The sequence below is a fragment of the Schistocerca piceifrons genome, unplaced genomic scaffold (assembly GCF_021461385.2).
Source record: "Schistocerca piceifrons isolate TAMUIC-IGC-003096 unplaced genomic scaffold, iqSchPice1.1 HiC_scaffold_537, whole genome shotgun sequence".
Taxonomy (NCBI): Eukaryota; Metazoa; Arthropoda; class Insecta; order Orthoptera; family Acrididae; genus Schistocerca; species Schistocerca piceifrons.
The window spans coordinates 35,445-47,715 of record NW_025728774.1 but is presented as its reverse complement, the minus strand read 5'-3'; the positions used below and the strand labels follow the sequence as shown (position 1 = coordinate 47,715).

The following is a 12,271-nucleotide window of genomic DNA, read 5'->3' as shown; positions in this document are numbered from 1 at the left end:
AACGCTGGCTGAGCTGCAGCCCTACATGGTGAGACCATCAAAGGTGGCGTCATTCACATGCAGTGCGTTTTCGGAACGAATAGGCTCGTTGGTCTAGGGGTATGATTCCTGCTTCGGGTGCAGGAGGTCCCGGGTTCAAATCCCGGACGAGCCCTTGCGTTTTGTACAACGGTGTGGCAACAAATCGCATGGCGGCGGCTGTTTCGCGCATTTCCAGGCCTCCAAGTCAGCGCTAAAATCCGACAACCAGTTCTGAAACCGTTTCATGTTTCATTTGAGCCATGTGCACCCTGTTGATGGAACGTTTGATTTAAATGGTCACAGTAGAGATCGTAGCAAGTGTCTTGCTGAGTGCGACGAAAACGGCTTTCCGCCCGCAATCCAACCGGGGACCTTCTGCGTGTTAGGCACGGCGCCTGGGCTCGGCGGCAGCTGCTGCTCTTTCTGTCCTTACGAGATACCGTCGATTCGCGCAGTCGTTATTGCAAAAGATGTCACTAAAGGCAATCGCTTCGTTAGCGGCACGGTGCCTGGGCTCGGCGGCAGCTCTACATGGAGGCACCAGCAGCCCAGCCAGGCCGCCGCCGGCACCGGCGCGCCACAGCGCAAGGAGCCGGCGGCCGCCCTGCAATGCCCCCTGTCGTTGCATATTCCACCCGCCTTATATCCTCTCCATGTCTGACTCACTACCCTAAATGACACTGCAGTCTACGTGCTTATTACTACCGCTTTTGGAAGAACCAAGGCGCAGCATTCTAGTGTCGAACCGGCATTGCAAATTTGGATTAAGCAAAATTTTATTGTGTGGTCGAGCGACAGCGTCATCTCGCTCTTCCTACATGATCGCCTCTTGTGCGGAATAATTCCTAGCGCGCCGATGGCTTCAGAGTTGGTCTTCTCGAACTTTTGCTTTCGCACTGCATTCCGCAATCTTTTCGTTATGAGTTGTGTGCTTCGGTTTCCCGACTTTCTTGTGTTTAGTGCGTTTGGCTTCTCTTAACCCCTAGCCACCGCTTGCCGAAATTTCCACACTGTCGTCCGTCGATCTGCAGAGCTCGATGAAGGCATCGCGGCCGTTCCTGAGCTCGTGGAACGGCCGAATCTGTAGTTGTTTCCAGATCTCTCCCACACAACGGCCTCCCAGAAGCTTGGATTACAGAAGTACGCCACTACTCCCAGCCGGAGATTCACGTTTGAAAGCAGAATGACATGAGCTACACGCAGCGCCGATTTTTTTTTTTTTTTTTTGTGTCTGACCTACTTTGAAAGACTTTTTAGTCGATTTACTTACTACTATCGCTGTTGGAAACCAGGTGATAACCACACAGTATTCTAGAGACGATGAGGTAATGAAAATTTAGAATAAGTAAAACAGTATCATAAGAAGTTGTGCGGTGGAGCAGCACATGCAATTCACGCTTCCTAGATAATCGTTACTGCATAGAATAATTCTGTTGTCTGCGGCGTCTTCAGTATCCGTCTTCTGGAAATTTTGCTTGCAGTATATCGTGCAATCTTTTCGTTATGAGTTGGTGCTTGGTTTCCCGATGTTCTTTTGTTTAGTGCATTCGCCTTCTCTTAACCCTGAGAAACCACATACCGAAACTGAGGCACTGCCGGCTGATCATAAGCAGTGCTCGATGAAGTTATTTCGCTTGCTGTTCGTTGCCTTTAATATTGTTCTCATCAGTGGTGAGTGCTGCCTGCAGAAAGCGTTTATCTTGCGAATTCACGTGAAAGTTTGTGTTCCCTGTGAGGTCCACTACTTGGGATTAACTTGACTGCTCCAGACAGGTGGCTCGTTGGTCTAGGGGTATGATTCCTGCTTTGGGTGCAGGAGGTCCCGGGTTCAAATCCCGGACGAGCCCTGCCATTTTGACCGTGCTGAAGAGTAGGTGGAACTCAGTCCCGGTTGCAGCTCCTCAATGAAGAGTAGACGCCTGTTATAGCACGTGGATATAACAAGAATGCGGCACCAGTAAAGTACGTAGGTGGAATTCGATAGAAACGCAGACGGTAATTTTGCATGCAACGGAAAACAAGGTTGTCTTTGCGGAATATGTGCACCGTGAGTGGAGATTCAGCTTAATTGTGCGACAGTCTACCCTCATCTTACTAGCGACGGCAACAACCAAGGGGTGGCATGTAAGATTGAGCGTGGCTAAGAGTTTCTCATTATTAGTTAGCATCACACTTTGACAGAGCTGTGACAAGGCGAGTAGGGTGAGCTCAGGAAAGCCAGTAGCAAGCGCACTTGAAGTAGCCCAGAAGAACCGGATTATAAATTTTGCCAGCCATAATGGAGCTAGGGGCGTTCTCAGTTACCAAATACCGGTGCAATAAGAGAGCAACAGTATTTGACAGTAAAATGACGCCCTATCCGTCTAGCATACGACATTGCTTGTCTCTGCATACGCGGACGTGAGGTCATCTCGGAAATGAAATCCGAAATATAGATTAAAATTGTTGTGTTCCCGCCCGGGATCGAACCGGGGACCTTCTGCGTGTAAAGCAGACGTGATAACCGCTACACCACGGAAACGACGGTCGCTTTCATGTACCACCCGGAGACTCGTAATAGCAACAGTTTGTCTTCTGTGTTAGCAAGGGCATCGGCTACGAGCTCCCTCCGATTCGTGAAGTTCCTATAGTAAAAGACGTCGATAAAAACAATCCAACCGCGACAGACAGGGAGAACGCTGGCTGAGCTGCAGCCCTACATGGTGAGACCATCAAAGGTGGCGTCATTCACATGCAGTGCGTTTTCGGAACGAATAGGCTCGTTGGTCTAGGGGTATGATTCCTGCTTCGGGTGCAGGAGGTCCCGGGTTCAAATCCCGGACGAGCCCTTGCGTTTTGTACAACGGTGTGGCAACAAATCGCATGGCGGCGGCTGTTTCGCGCATTTCCAGGCCTCCAAGTCAGCGCTAAAATCCGACAACCAGTTCTGAAACCGTTTCATGTTTCATTTGAGCCATGTGCACCCTGCTGATGGAACGTTTGATTTAAATGGTCACAGTAGAGATCGTAGCAAGTGTCTTGCTGAGTGCGACGAAAACGGCTTTCCGCCCGCAATCCAACCGGGGACCTTCTGCGTGTTAGGCACGGCGCCTGGGCTCGGCGGCAGCTGCTGCTCTTTCTGTCCTTACGAGATACCGTCGATTCGCGCAGTCGTTATTGCAAAAGATGTCACTAAAGGCAATCGCTTCGTTAGCGGCACGGTGCCTGGGCTCGGCGGCAGCTCTACATGGAGGCACCAGCAGCCCAGCCAGGCCGCCGCCGGCACCGGCGCGCCACAGCGCAAGGAGCCGGCGGCCGCCCTGCAATGCCCCCTGTCGTTGCATATTCCACCCGCCTTATATCCTCTCCATGTCTGACTCACTACCCTAAATGACACTGCAGTCTACGTGCTTATTACTACCGCTTTTGGAAGAACCAAGGCGCAGCATTCTAGTGTCGAACCGGTATTGCAAATTTGGATTAAGCAAAATTTTATTGTGTGGTCGAGCGACAGCGTCATCTCGCTCTTCCTACATGATCGCCTCTTGTGCGGAATAATTCCTAGCGCGCCGATGGCTTCAGAGTTGGTCTTCTCGAACTTTTGCTTTCGCACTGCATTCCGCAATCTTTTCGTTATGAGTTGTGTGCTTCGGTTTCCCGACTTTCTTGTGTTTAGTGCGTTTGGCTTCTCTTAACCCCTAGCCACCGCTTGCCGAAATTTCCACACTGTCGTCCGTCGATCTGCAGAGCTCGATGAAGGCATCGCGGCCGTTCCTGAGCTCGTGGAACGGCCGAATCTGTAGTTGTTTCCAGATCTCTCCCACACAACGGCCTCCCAGAAGCTTGGATTACAGAAGTACGCCACTACTCCCAGCCGGAGATTCACGTTTGAAAGCAGAATGACATGAGCTACACGCAGCGCCGATTTTTTTTTTTTTTTTTTTGTGTCTGACCTACTTTGAAAGACTTTTTAGTCGATTTACTTACTACTATCGCTGTTGGAAACCAGGTGATAACCACACAGTATTCTAGAGACGATGAGGTAATGAAAATTTAGAATAAGTAAAACAGTATCATAAGAAGTTGTGCGGTGGAGCAGCACATGCAATTCACGCTTCCTAGATAATCGTTACTGCATAGAATAATTCTGTTGTCTGCGGCGTCTTCAGTATCCGTCTTCTGGAAATTTTGCTTGCAGTATATCGTGCAATCTTTTCGTTATGAGTTGGTGCTTGGTTTCCCGATGTTCTTTTGTTTAGTGCATTCGCCTTCTCTTAACCCTGAGAAACCACATACCGAAACTGAGGCACTGCCGGCTGATCATAAGCAGTGCTCGATGAAGTTATTTCGCTTGCTGTTCGTTGCCTTTAATATTGTTCTCATCAGTGGTGAGTGCTGCCTGCAGAAAGCGTTTATCTTGCGAATTCACGTGAAAGTTTGTGTTCCCTGTGAGGTCCACTACTTGGGATTAACTTGACTGCTCCAGACAGGTGGCTCGTTGGTCTAGGGGTATGATTCCTGCTTTGGGTGCAGGAGGTCCCGGGTTCAAATCCCGGACGAGCCCTGCCATTTTGACCGTGCTGAAGAGTAGGTGGAACTCAGTCCCGGTTGCAGCTCCTCAATGAAGAGTAGACGCCTGTTATAGCACGTGGATATAACAAGAATGCGGCACCAGTAAAGTACGTAGGTGGAATTCGATAGAAACGCAGACGGTAATTTTGCATGCAACGGAAAACAAGGTTGTCTTTGCGGAATATGTGCACCGTGAGTGGAGATTCAGCTTAATTGTGCGACAGTCTACCCTCATCTTACTAGCGACGGCAACAACCAAGGGGTGGCATGTAAGATTGAGCGTGGCTAAGAGTTTCTCATTATTAGTTAGCATCACACTTTGACAGAGCTGTGACAAGGCGAGTAGGGTGAGCTCAGGAAAGCCAGTAGCAAGCGCACTTGAAGTAGCCCAGAAGAACCGGATTATAAATTTTGCCAGCCATAATGGAGCTAGGGGCGTTCTCAGTTACCAAATACCGGTGCAATAAGAGAGCAACAGTATTTGACAGTAAAATGACGCCCTATCCGTCTAGCATACGACATTGCTTGTCTCTGCATACGCGGACGTGAGGTCATCTCGGAAATGAAATCCGAAATATAGATTAAAATTGTTGTGTTCCCGCCCGGGATCGAACCGGGGACCTTCTGCGTGTAAAGCAGACGTGATAACCGCTACACCACGGAAACGACGGTCGCTTTCATGTACCACCCGGAGACTCGTAATAGCAACAGTTTGTCTTCTGTGTTAGCAAGGGCATCGGCTACGAGCTCCCTCCGATTCGTGAAGTTCCTATAGTAAAAGACGTCGATAAAAACAATCCAACCGCGACAGACAGGGAGAACGCTGGCTGAGCTGCAGCCCTACATGGTGAGACCATCAAAGGTGGCGTCATTCACATGCAGTGCGTTTTCGGAACGAATAGGCTCGTTGGTCTAGGGGTATGATTCCTGCTTCGGGTGCAGGAGGTCCCGGGTTCAAATCCCGGACGAGCCCTTGCGTTTTGTACAACGGTGTGGCAACAAATCGCATGGCGGCGGCTGTTTCGCGCATTTCCAGGCCTCCAAGTCAGCGCTAAAATCCGACAACCAGTTCTGAAACCGTTTCATGTTTCATTTGAGCCATGTGCACCCTGCTGATGGAACGTTTGATTTAAATGGTCACAGTAGAGATCGTAGCAAGTGTCTTGCTGAGTGCGACGAAAACGGCTTTCCGCCCGCAATCCAACCGGGGACCTTCTGCGTGTTAGGCACGGCGCCTGGGCTCGGCGGCAGCTGCTGCTCTTTCTGTCCTTACGAGATACCGTCGATTCGCGCAGTCGTTATTGCAAAAGATGTCACTAAAGGCAATCGCTTCGTTAGCGGCACGGTGCCTGGGCTCGGCGGCAGCTCTACATGGAGGCACCAGCAGCCCAGCCAGGCCGCCGCCGGCACCGGCGCGCCACAGCGCAAGGAGCCGGCGGCCGCCCTGCAATGCCCCCTGTCGTTGCATATTCCACCCGCCTTATATCCTCTCCATGTCTGACTCACTACCCTAAATGACACTGCAGTCTACGTGCTTATTACTACCGCTTTTGGAAGAACCAAGGCGCAGCATTCTAGTGTCGAACCGGTATTGCAAATTTGGATTAAGCAAAATTTTATTGTGTGGTCGAGCGACAGCGTCATCTCGCTCTTCCTACATGATCGCCTCTTGTGCGGAATAATTCCTAGCGCGCCGATGGCTTCAGAGTTGGTCTTCTCGAACTTTTGCTTTCGCACTGCATTCCGCAATCTTTTCGTTATGAGTTGTGTGCTTCGGTTTCCCGACTTTCTTGTGTTTAGTGCGTTTGGCTTCTCTTAACCCCTAGCCACCGCTTGCCGAAATTTCCACACTGTCGTCCGTCGATCTGCAGAGCTCGATGAAGGCATCGCGGCCGTTCCTGAGCTCGTGGAACGGCCGAATCTGTAGTTGTTTCCAGATCTCTCCCACACAACGGCCTCCCAGAAGCTTGGATTACAGAAGTACGCCACTACTCCCAGCCGGAGATTCACGTTTGAAAGCAGAATGACATGAGCTACACGCAGCTCCGATTTTTTTTTTTTTTTTTTTGTGTCTGACCTACTTTGAAAGACTTTTTAGTCGATTTACTTACTACTATCGCTGTTGGAAACCAGGTGATAACCACACAGTATTCTAGAGACGATGAGGTAATGAAAATTTAGAATAAGTAAAACAGTATCATAAGAAGTTGTGCGGTGGAGCAGCACATGCAATTCACGCTTCCTAGATAATCGTTACTGCATAGAATAATTCTGTTGTCTGCGGCGTCTTCAGTATCCGTCTTCTGGAAATTTTGCTTGCAGTATATCGTGCAATCTTTTCGTTATGAGTTGGTGCTTGGTTTCCCGATGTTCTTTTGTTTAGTGCATTCGCCTTCTCTTAACCCTGAGAAACCACATACCGAAACTGAGGCACTGCCGGCTGATCATAAGCAGTGCTCGATGAAGTTATTTCGCTTGCTGTTCGTTGCCTTTAATATTGTTCTCATCAGTGGTGAGTGCTGCCTGCAGAAAGCGTTTATCTTGCGAATTCACGTGAAAGTTTGTGTTCCCTGTGAGGTCCACTACTTGGGATTAACTTGACTGCTCCAGACAGGTGGCTCGTTGGTCTAGGGGTATGATTCCTGCTTTGGGTGCAGGAGGTCCCGGGTTCAAATCCCGGACGAGCCCTGCCATTTTGACCGTGCTGAAGAGTAGGTGGAACTCAGTCCCGGTTGCAGCTCCTCAATGAAGAGTAGACGCCTGTTATAGCACGTGGATATAACAAGAATGCGGCACCAGTAAAGTACGTAGGTGGAATTCGATAGAAACGCAGACGGTAATTTTGCATGCAACGGAAAACAAGGTTGTCTTTGCGGAATATGTGCACCGTGAGTGGAGATTCAGCTTAATTGTGCGACAGTCTACCCTCATCTTACTAGCGACGGCAACAACCAAGGGGTGGCATGTAAGATTGAGCGTGGCTAAGAGTTTCTCATTATTAGTTAGCATCACACTTTGACAGAGCTGTGACAAGGCGAGTAGGGTGAGCTCAGGAAAGCCAGTAGCAAGCGCACTTGAAGTAGCCCAGAAGAACCGGATTATAAATTTTGCCAGCCATAATGGAGCTAGGGGCGTTCTCAGTTACCAAATACCGGTGCAATAAGAGAGCAACAGTATTTGACAGTAAAATGACGCCCTATCCGTCTAGCATACGACATTGCTTGTCTCTGCATACGCGGACGTGAGGTCATCTCGGAAATGAAATCCGAAATATAGATTAAAATTGTTGTGTTCCCGCCCGGGATCGAACCGGGGACCTTCTGCGTGTAAAGCAGACGTGATAACCGCTACACCACGGAAACGACGGTCGCTTTCATGTACCACCCGGAGACTCGTAATAGCAACAGTTTGTCTTCTGTGTTAGCAAGGGCATCGGCTACGAGCTCCCTCCGATTCGTGAAGTTCCTATAGTAAAAGACGTCGATAAAAACAATCCAACCGCGACAGACAGGGAGAACGCTGGCTGAGCTGCAGCCCTACATGGTGAGACCATCAAAGGTGGCGTCATTCACATGCAGTGCGTTTTCGGAACGAATAGGCTCGTTGGTCTAGGGGTATGATTCCTGCTTCGGGTGCAGGAGGTCCCGGGTTCAAATCCCGGACGAGCCCTTGCGTTTTGTACAACGGTGTGGCAACAAATCGCATGGCGGCGGCTGTTTCGCGCATTTCCAGGCCTCCAAGTCAGCGCTAAAATCCGACAACCAGTTCTGAAACCGTTTCATGTTTCATTTGAGCCATGTGCACCCTGCTGATGGAACGTTTGATTTAAATGGTCACAGTAGAGATCGTAGCAAGTGTCTTGCTGAGTGCGACGAAAACGGCTTTCCGCCCGCAATCCAACCGGGGACCTTCTGCGTGTTAGGCACGGCGCCTGGGCTCGGCGGCAGCTGCTGCTCTTTCTGTCCTTACGAGATACCGTCGATTCGCGCAGTCGTTATTGCAAAAGATGTCACTAAAGGCAATCGCTTCGTTAGCGGCACGGTGCCTGGGCTCGGCGGCAGCTCTACATGGAGGCACCAGCAGCCCAGCCAGGCCGCCGCCGGCACCGGCGCGCCACAGCGCAAGGAGCCGGCGGCCGCCCTGCAATGCCCCCTGTCGTTGCATATTCCACCCGCCTTATATCCTCTCCATGTCTGACTCACTACCCTAAATGACACTGCAGTCTACGTGCTTATTACTACCGCTTTTGGAAGAACCAAGGCGCAGCATTCTAGTGTCGAACCGGCATTGCAAATTTGGATTAAGGAAAATTTTATTGTGTGGTCGAGCGACAGCGTCATCTCGCTCTTCCTACATGATCGCCTCTTGTGCGGAATAATTCCTAGCGCGCCGATGGCTTCAGAGTTGGTCTTCTCGAACTTTTGCTTTCGCACTGCATTCCGCAATCTTTTCGTTATGAGTTGTGTGCTTCGGTTTCCCGACTTTCTTGTGTTTAGTGCGTTTGGCTTCTCTTAACCCCTAGCCACCGCTTGCCGAAATTTCCACACTGTCGTCCGTCGATCTGCAGAGCTCGATGAAGGCATCGCGGCCGTTCCTGAGCTCGTGGAACGGCCGAAACTGTAGTTGTTTCCAGATCTCTCCCACACAACGGCCTCCCAGAAGCTTGGATTACAGAAGTACGCCACTACTCCCAGCCGGAGATTCACGTTTGAAAGCAGAATGACATGAGCTACACGCAGCGCCGATTTTTTTTTTTTTTTTTTTTGTGTCTGACCTACTTTGAAAGACTTTTTAGTCGATTTACTTACTACTATCGCTGTTGGAAACCAGGTGATAACCACACAGTATTCTAGAGACGATGAGGTAATGAAAATTTAGAATAAGTAAAACAGTATCATAAGAAGTTGTGCGGTGGAGCAGCACATGCAATTCACGCTTCCTAGATAATCGTTACTGCATAGAATAATTCTGTTGTCTGCGGCGTCTTCAGTATCCGTCTTCTGGAAATTTTGCTTGCAGTATATCGTGCAATCTTTTCGTTATGAGTTGGTGCTTGGTTTCCCGATGTTCTTTTGTTTAGTGCATTCGCCTTCTCTTAACCCTGAGAAACCACATACCGAAACTGAGGCACTGCCGGCTGATCATAAGCAGTGCTCGATGAAGTTATTTCGCTTGCTGTTCGTTGCCTTTAATATTGTTCTCATCAGTGGTGAGTGCTGCCTGCAGAAAGCGTTTATCTTGCGAATTCACGTGAAAGTTTGTGTTCCCTGTGAGGTCCACTACTTGGGATTAACTTGACTGCTCCAGACAGGTGGCTCGTTGGTCTAGGGGTATGATTCCTGCTTTGGGTGCAGGAGGTCCCGGGTTCAAATCCCGGACGAGCCCTGCCATTTTGACCGTGCTGAAGAGTAGGTGGAACTCAGTCCCGGTTGCAGCTCCTCAATGAAGAGTAGACGCCTGTTATAGCACGTGGATATAACAAGAATGCGGCACCAGTAAAGTACGTAGGTGGAATTCGATAGAAACGCAGACGGTAATTTTGCATGCAACGGAAAACAAGGTTGTCTTTGCGGAATATGTGCACCGTGAGTGGAGATTCAGCTTAATTGTGCGACAGTCTACCCTCATCTTACTAGCGACGGCAACAACCAAGGGGTGGCATGTAAGATTGAGCGTGGCTAAGAGTTTCTCATTATTAGTTAGCATCACACTTTGACAGAGCTGTGACAAGGCGAGTAGGGTGAGCTCAGGAAAGCCAGTAGCAAGCGCACTTGAAGTAGCCCAGAAGAACCGGATTATAAATTTTGCCAGCCATAATGGAGCTAGGGGCGTTCTCAGTTACCAAATACCGGTGCAATAAGAGAGCAACAGTATTTGACAGTAAAATGACGCCCTATCCGTCTAGCATACGACATTGCTTGTCTCTGCATACGCGGACGTGAGGTCATCTCGGAAATGAAATCCGAAATATAGATTAAAATTGTTGTGTTCCCGCCCGGGATCGAACCGGGGACCTTCTGCGTGTAAAGCAGACGTGATAACCGCTACACCACGGAAACGACGGTCGCTTTCATGTACCACCCGGAGACTCGTAATAGCAACAGTTTGTCTTCTGTGTTAGCAAGGGCATCGGCTACGAGCTCCCTCCGATTCGTGAAGTTCCTATAGTAAAAGACGTCGATAAAAACAATCCAACCGCGACAGACAGGGAGAACGCTGGCTGAGCTGCAGCCCTACATGGTGAGACCATCAAAGGTGGCGTCATTCACATGCAGTGCGTTTTCGGAACGAATAGGCTCGTTGGTCTAGGGGTATGATTCCTGCTTCGGGTGCAGGAGGTCCCGGGTTCAAATCCCGGACGAGCCCTTGCGTTTTGTACAACGGTGTGGCAACAAATCGCATGGCGGCGGCTGTTTCGCGCATTTCCAGGCCTCCAAGTCAGCGCTAAAATCCGACAACCAGTTCTGAAACCGTTTCATGTTTCATTTGAGCCATGTGCACCCTGCTGATGGAACGTTTGATTTAAATGGTCACAGTAGAGATCGTAGCAAGTGTCTTGCTGAGTGCGACGAAAACGGCTTTCCGCCCGCAATCCAACCGGGGACCTTCTGCGTGTTAGGCACGGCGCCTGGGCTCGGCGGCAGCTGCTGCTCTTTCTGTCCTTACGAGATACCGTCGATTCGCGCAGTCGTTATTGCAAAAGATGTCACTAAAGGCAATCGCTTCGTTAGCGGCACGGTGCCTGGGCTCGGCGGCAGCTCTACATGGAGGCACCAGCAGCCCAGCCAGGCCGCCGCCGGCACCGGCGCGCCACAGCGCAAGGAGCCGGCGGCCGCCCTGCAATGCCCCCTGTCGTTGCATATTCCACCCGCCTTATATCCTCTCCATGTCTGACTCACTACCCTAAATGACACTGCAGTCTACGTGCTTATTACTACCGCTTTTGGAAGAACCAAGGCGCAGCATTCTAGTGTCGAACCGGCATTGCAAATTTGGATTAAGGAAAATTTTATTGTGTGGTCGAGCGACAGCGTCATCTCGCTCTTCCTACATGATCGCCTCTTGTGCGGAATAATTCCTAGCGCGCCGATGGCTTCAGAGTTGGTCTTCTCGAACTTTTGCTTTCGCACTGCATTCCGCAATCTTTTCGTTATGAGTTGTGTGCTTCGGTTTCCCGACTTTCTTGTGTTTAGTGCGTTTGGCTTCTCTTAACCCCTAGCCACCGCTTGCCGAAATTTCCACACTGTCGTCCGTCGATCTGCAGAGCTCGATGAAGGCATCGCGGCCGTTCCTGAGCTCGTGGAACGGCCGAAACTGTAGTTGTTTCCAGATCTCTCCCACACAACGGCCTCCCAGAAGCTTGGATTACAGAAGTACGCCACTACTCCCAGCCGGAGATTCACGTTTGAAAGCAGAATGACATGAGCTACACGCAGCGCCGATTTTTTTTTTTTTTTTTTTTTGTGTCTGACCTACTTTGAAAGACTTTTTAGTCGATTTACTTACTACTATCGCTGTTGGAAACCAGGTGATAACCACACAGTATTCTAGAGACGATGAGGTAATGAAAATTTAGAATAAGTAAAACAGTATCATAAGAAGTTGTGCGGTGGAGCAGCACATGCAATTCACGCTTCCTAGATAATCGTTACTGCATAGAATAATTCTGTTGTCTGCGGCGTCTTCAGTATCCGTCTTC

The 12,271-nt window shown here is 49.9% G+C and overlaps 13 non-coding genes across 13 annotated transcripts; 9 read left to right on the top strand and 4 right to left on the bottom strand.

The window, feature by feature from the left end:
* Positions 1–82: 82 nt before the first annotated feature.
* Positions 83–154, top strand: Trnap-cgg. Its single transcript has one exon. It is a non-coding gene; the product is annotated as a tRNA-Pro (tRNA).
* Positions 155–1,796: 1,642 nt separating this feature from the next.
* Positions 1,797–1,868, top strand: Trnap-ugg. The gene has a single exon. It is a non-coding gene; the product is annotated as a tRNA-Pro (tRNA).
* A 601-nt stretch (positions 1,869–2,469) lies between these two features.
* Trnav-uac lies at positions 2,470–2,542 on the bottom strand. Its single transcript has one exon. It is a non-coding gene; the product is annotated as a tRNA-Val (tRNA).
* Positions 2,543–2,777: 235 nt separating this feature from the next.
* Trnap-cgg lies at positions 2,778–2,849 on the top strand. The gene has a single exon. It is a non-coding gene; the product is annotated as a tRNA-Pro (tRNA).
* A 1,643-nt stretch (positions 2,850–4,492) lies between these two features.
* On the top strand, positions 4,493–4,564 carry Trnap-ugg. The gene has a single exon. It is a non-coding gene; the product is annotated as a tRNA-Pro (tRNA).
* A 601-nt stretch (positions 4,565–5,165) lies between these two features.
* Trnav-uac lies at positions 5,166–5,238 on the bottom strand. The gene has a single exon. It is a non-coding gene; the product is annotated as a tRNA-Val (tRNA).
* A 235-nt stretch (positions 5,239–5,473) lies between these two features.
* Trnap-cgg lies at positions 5,474–5,545 on the top strand. Its single transcript has one exon. It is a non-coding gene; the product is annotated as a tRNA-Pro (tRNA).
* A 1,643-nt stretch (positions 5,546–7,188) lies between these two features.
* Trnap-ugg lies at positions 7,189–7,260 on the top strand. The gene has a single exon. It is a non-coding gene; the product is annotated as a tRNA-Pro (tRNA).
* A 601-nt stretch (positions 7,261–7,861) lies between these two features.
* On the bottom strand, positions 7,862–7,934 carry Trnav-uac. Its single transcript has one exon. It is a non-coding gene; the product is annotated as a tRNA-Val (tRNA).
* A 235-nt stretch (positions 7,935–8,169) lies between these two features.
* On the top strand, positions 8,170–8,241 carry Trnap-cgg. Its single transcript has one exon. It is a non-coding gene; the product is annotated as a tRNA-Pro (tRNA).
* A 1,644-nt stretch (positions 8,242–9,885) lies between these two features.
* Positions 9,886–9,957, top strand: Trnap-ugg. Its single transcript has one exon. It is a non-coding gene; the product is annotated as a tRNA-Pro (tRNA).
* Positions 9,958–10,558: 601 nt separating this feature from the next.
* Positions 10,559–10,631, bottom strand: Trnav-uac. The gene has a single exon. It is a non-coding gene; the product is annotated as a tRNA-Val (tRNA).
* Positions 10,632–10,866: 235 nt separating this feature from the next.
* On the top strand, positions 10,867–10,938 carry Trnap-cgg. Its single transcript has one exon. It is a non-coding gene; the product is annotated as a tRNA-Pro (tRNA).
* Positions 10,939–12,271: the final 1,333 nt, after the last annotated feature.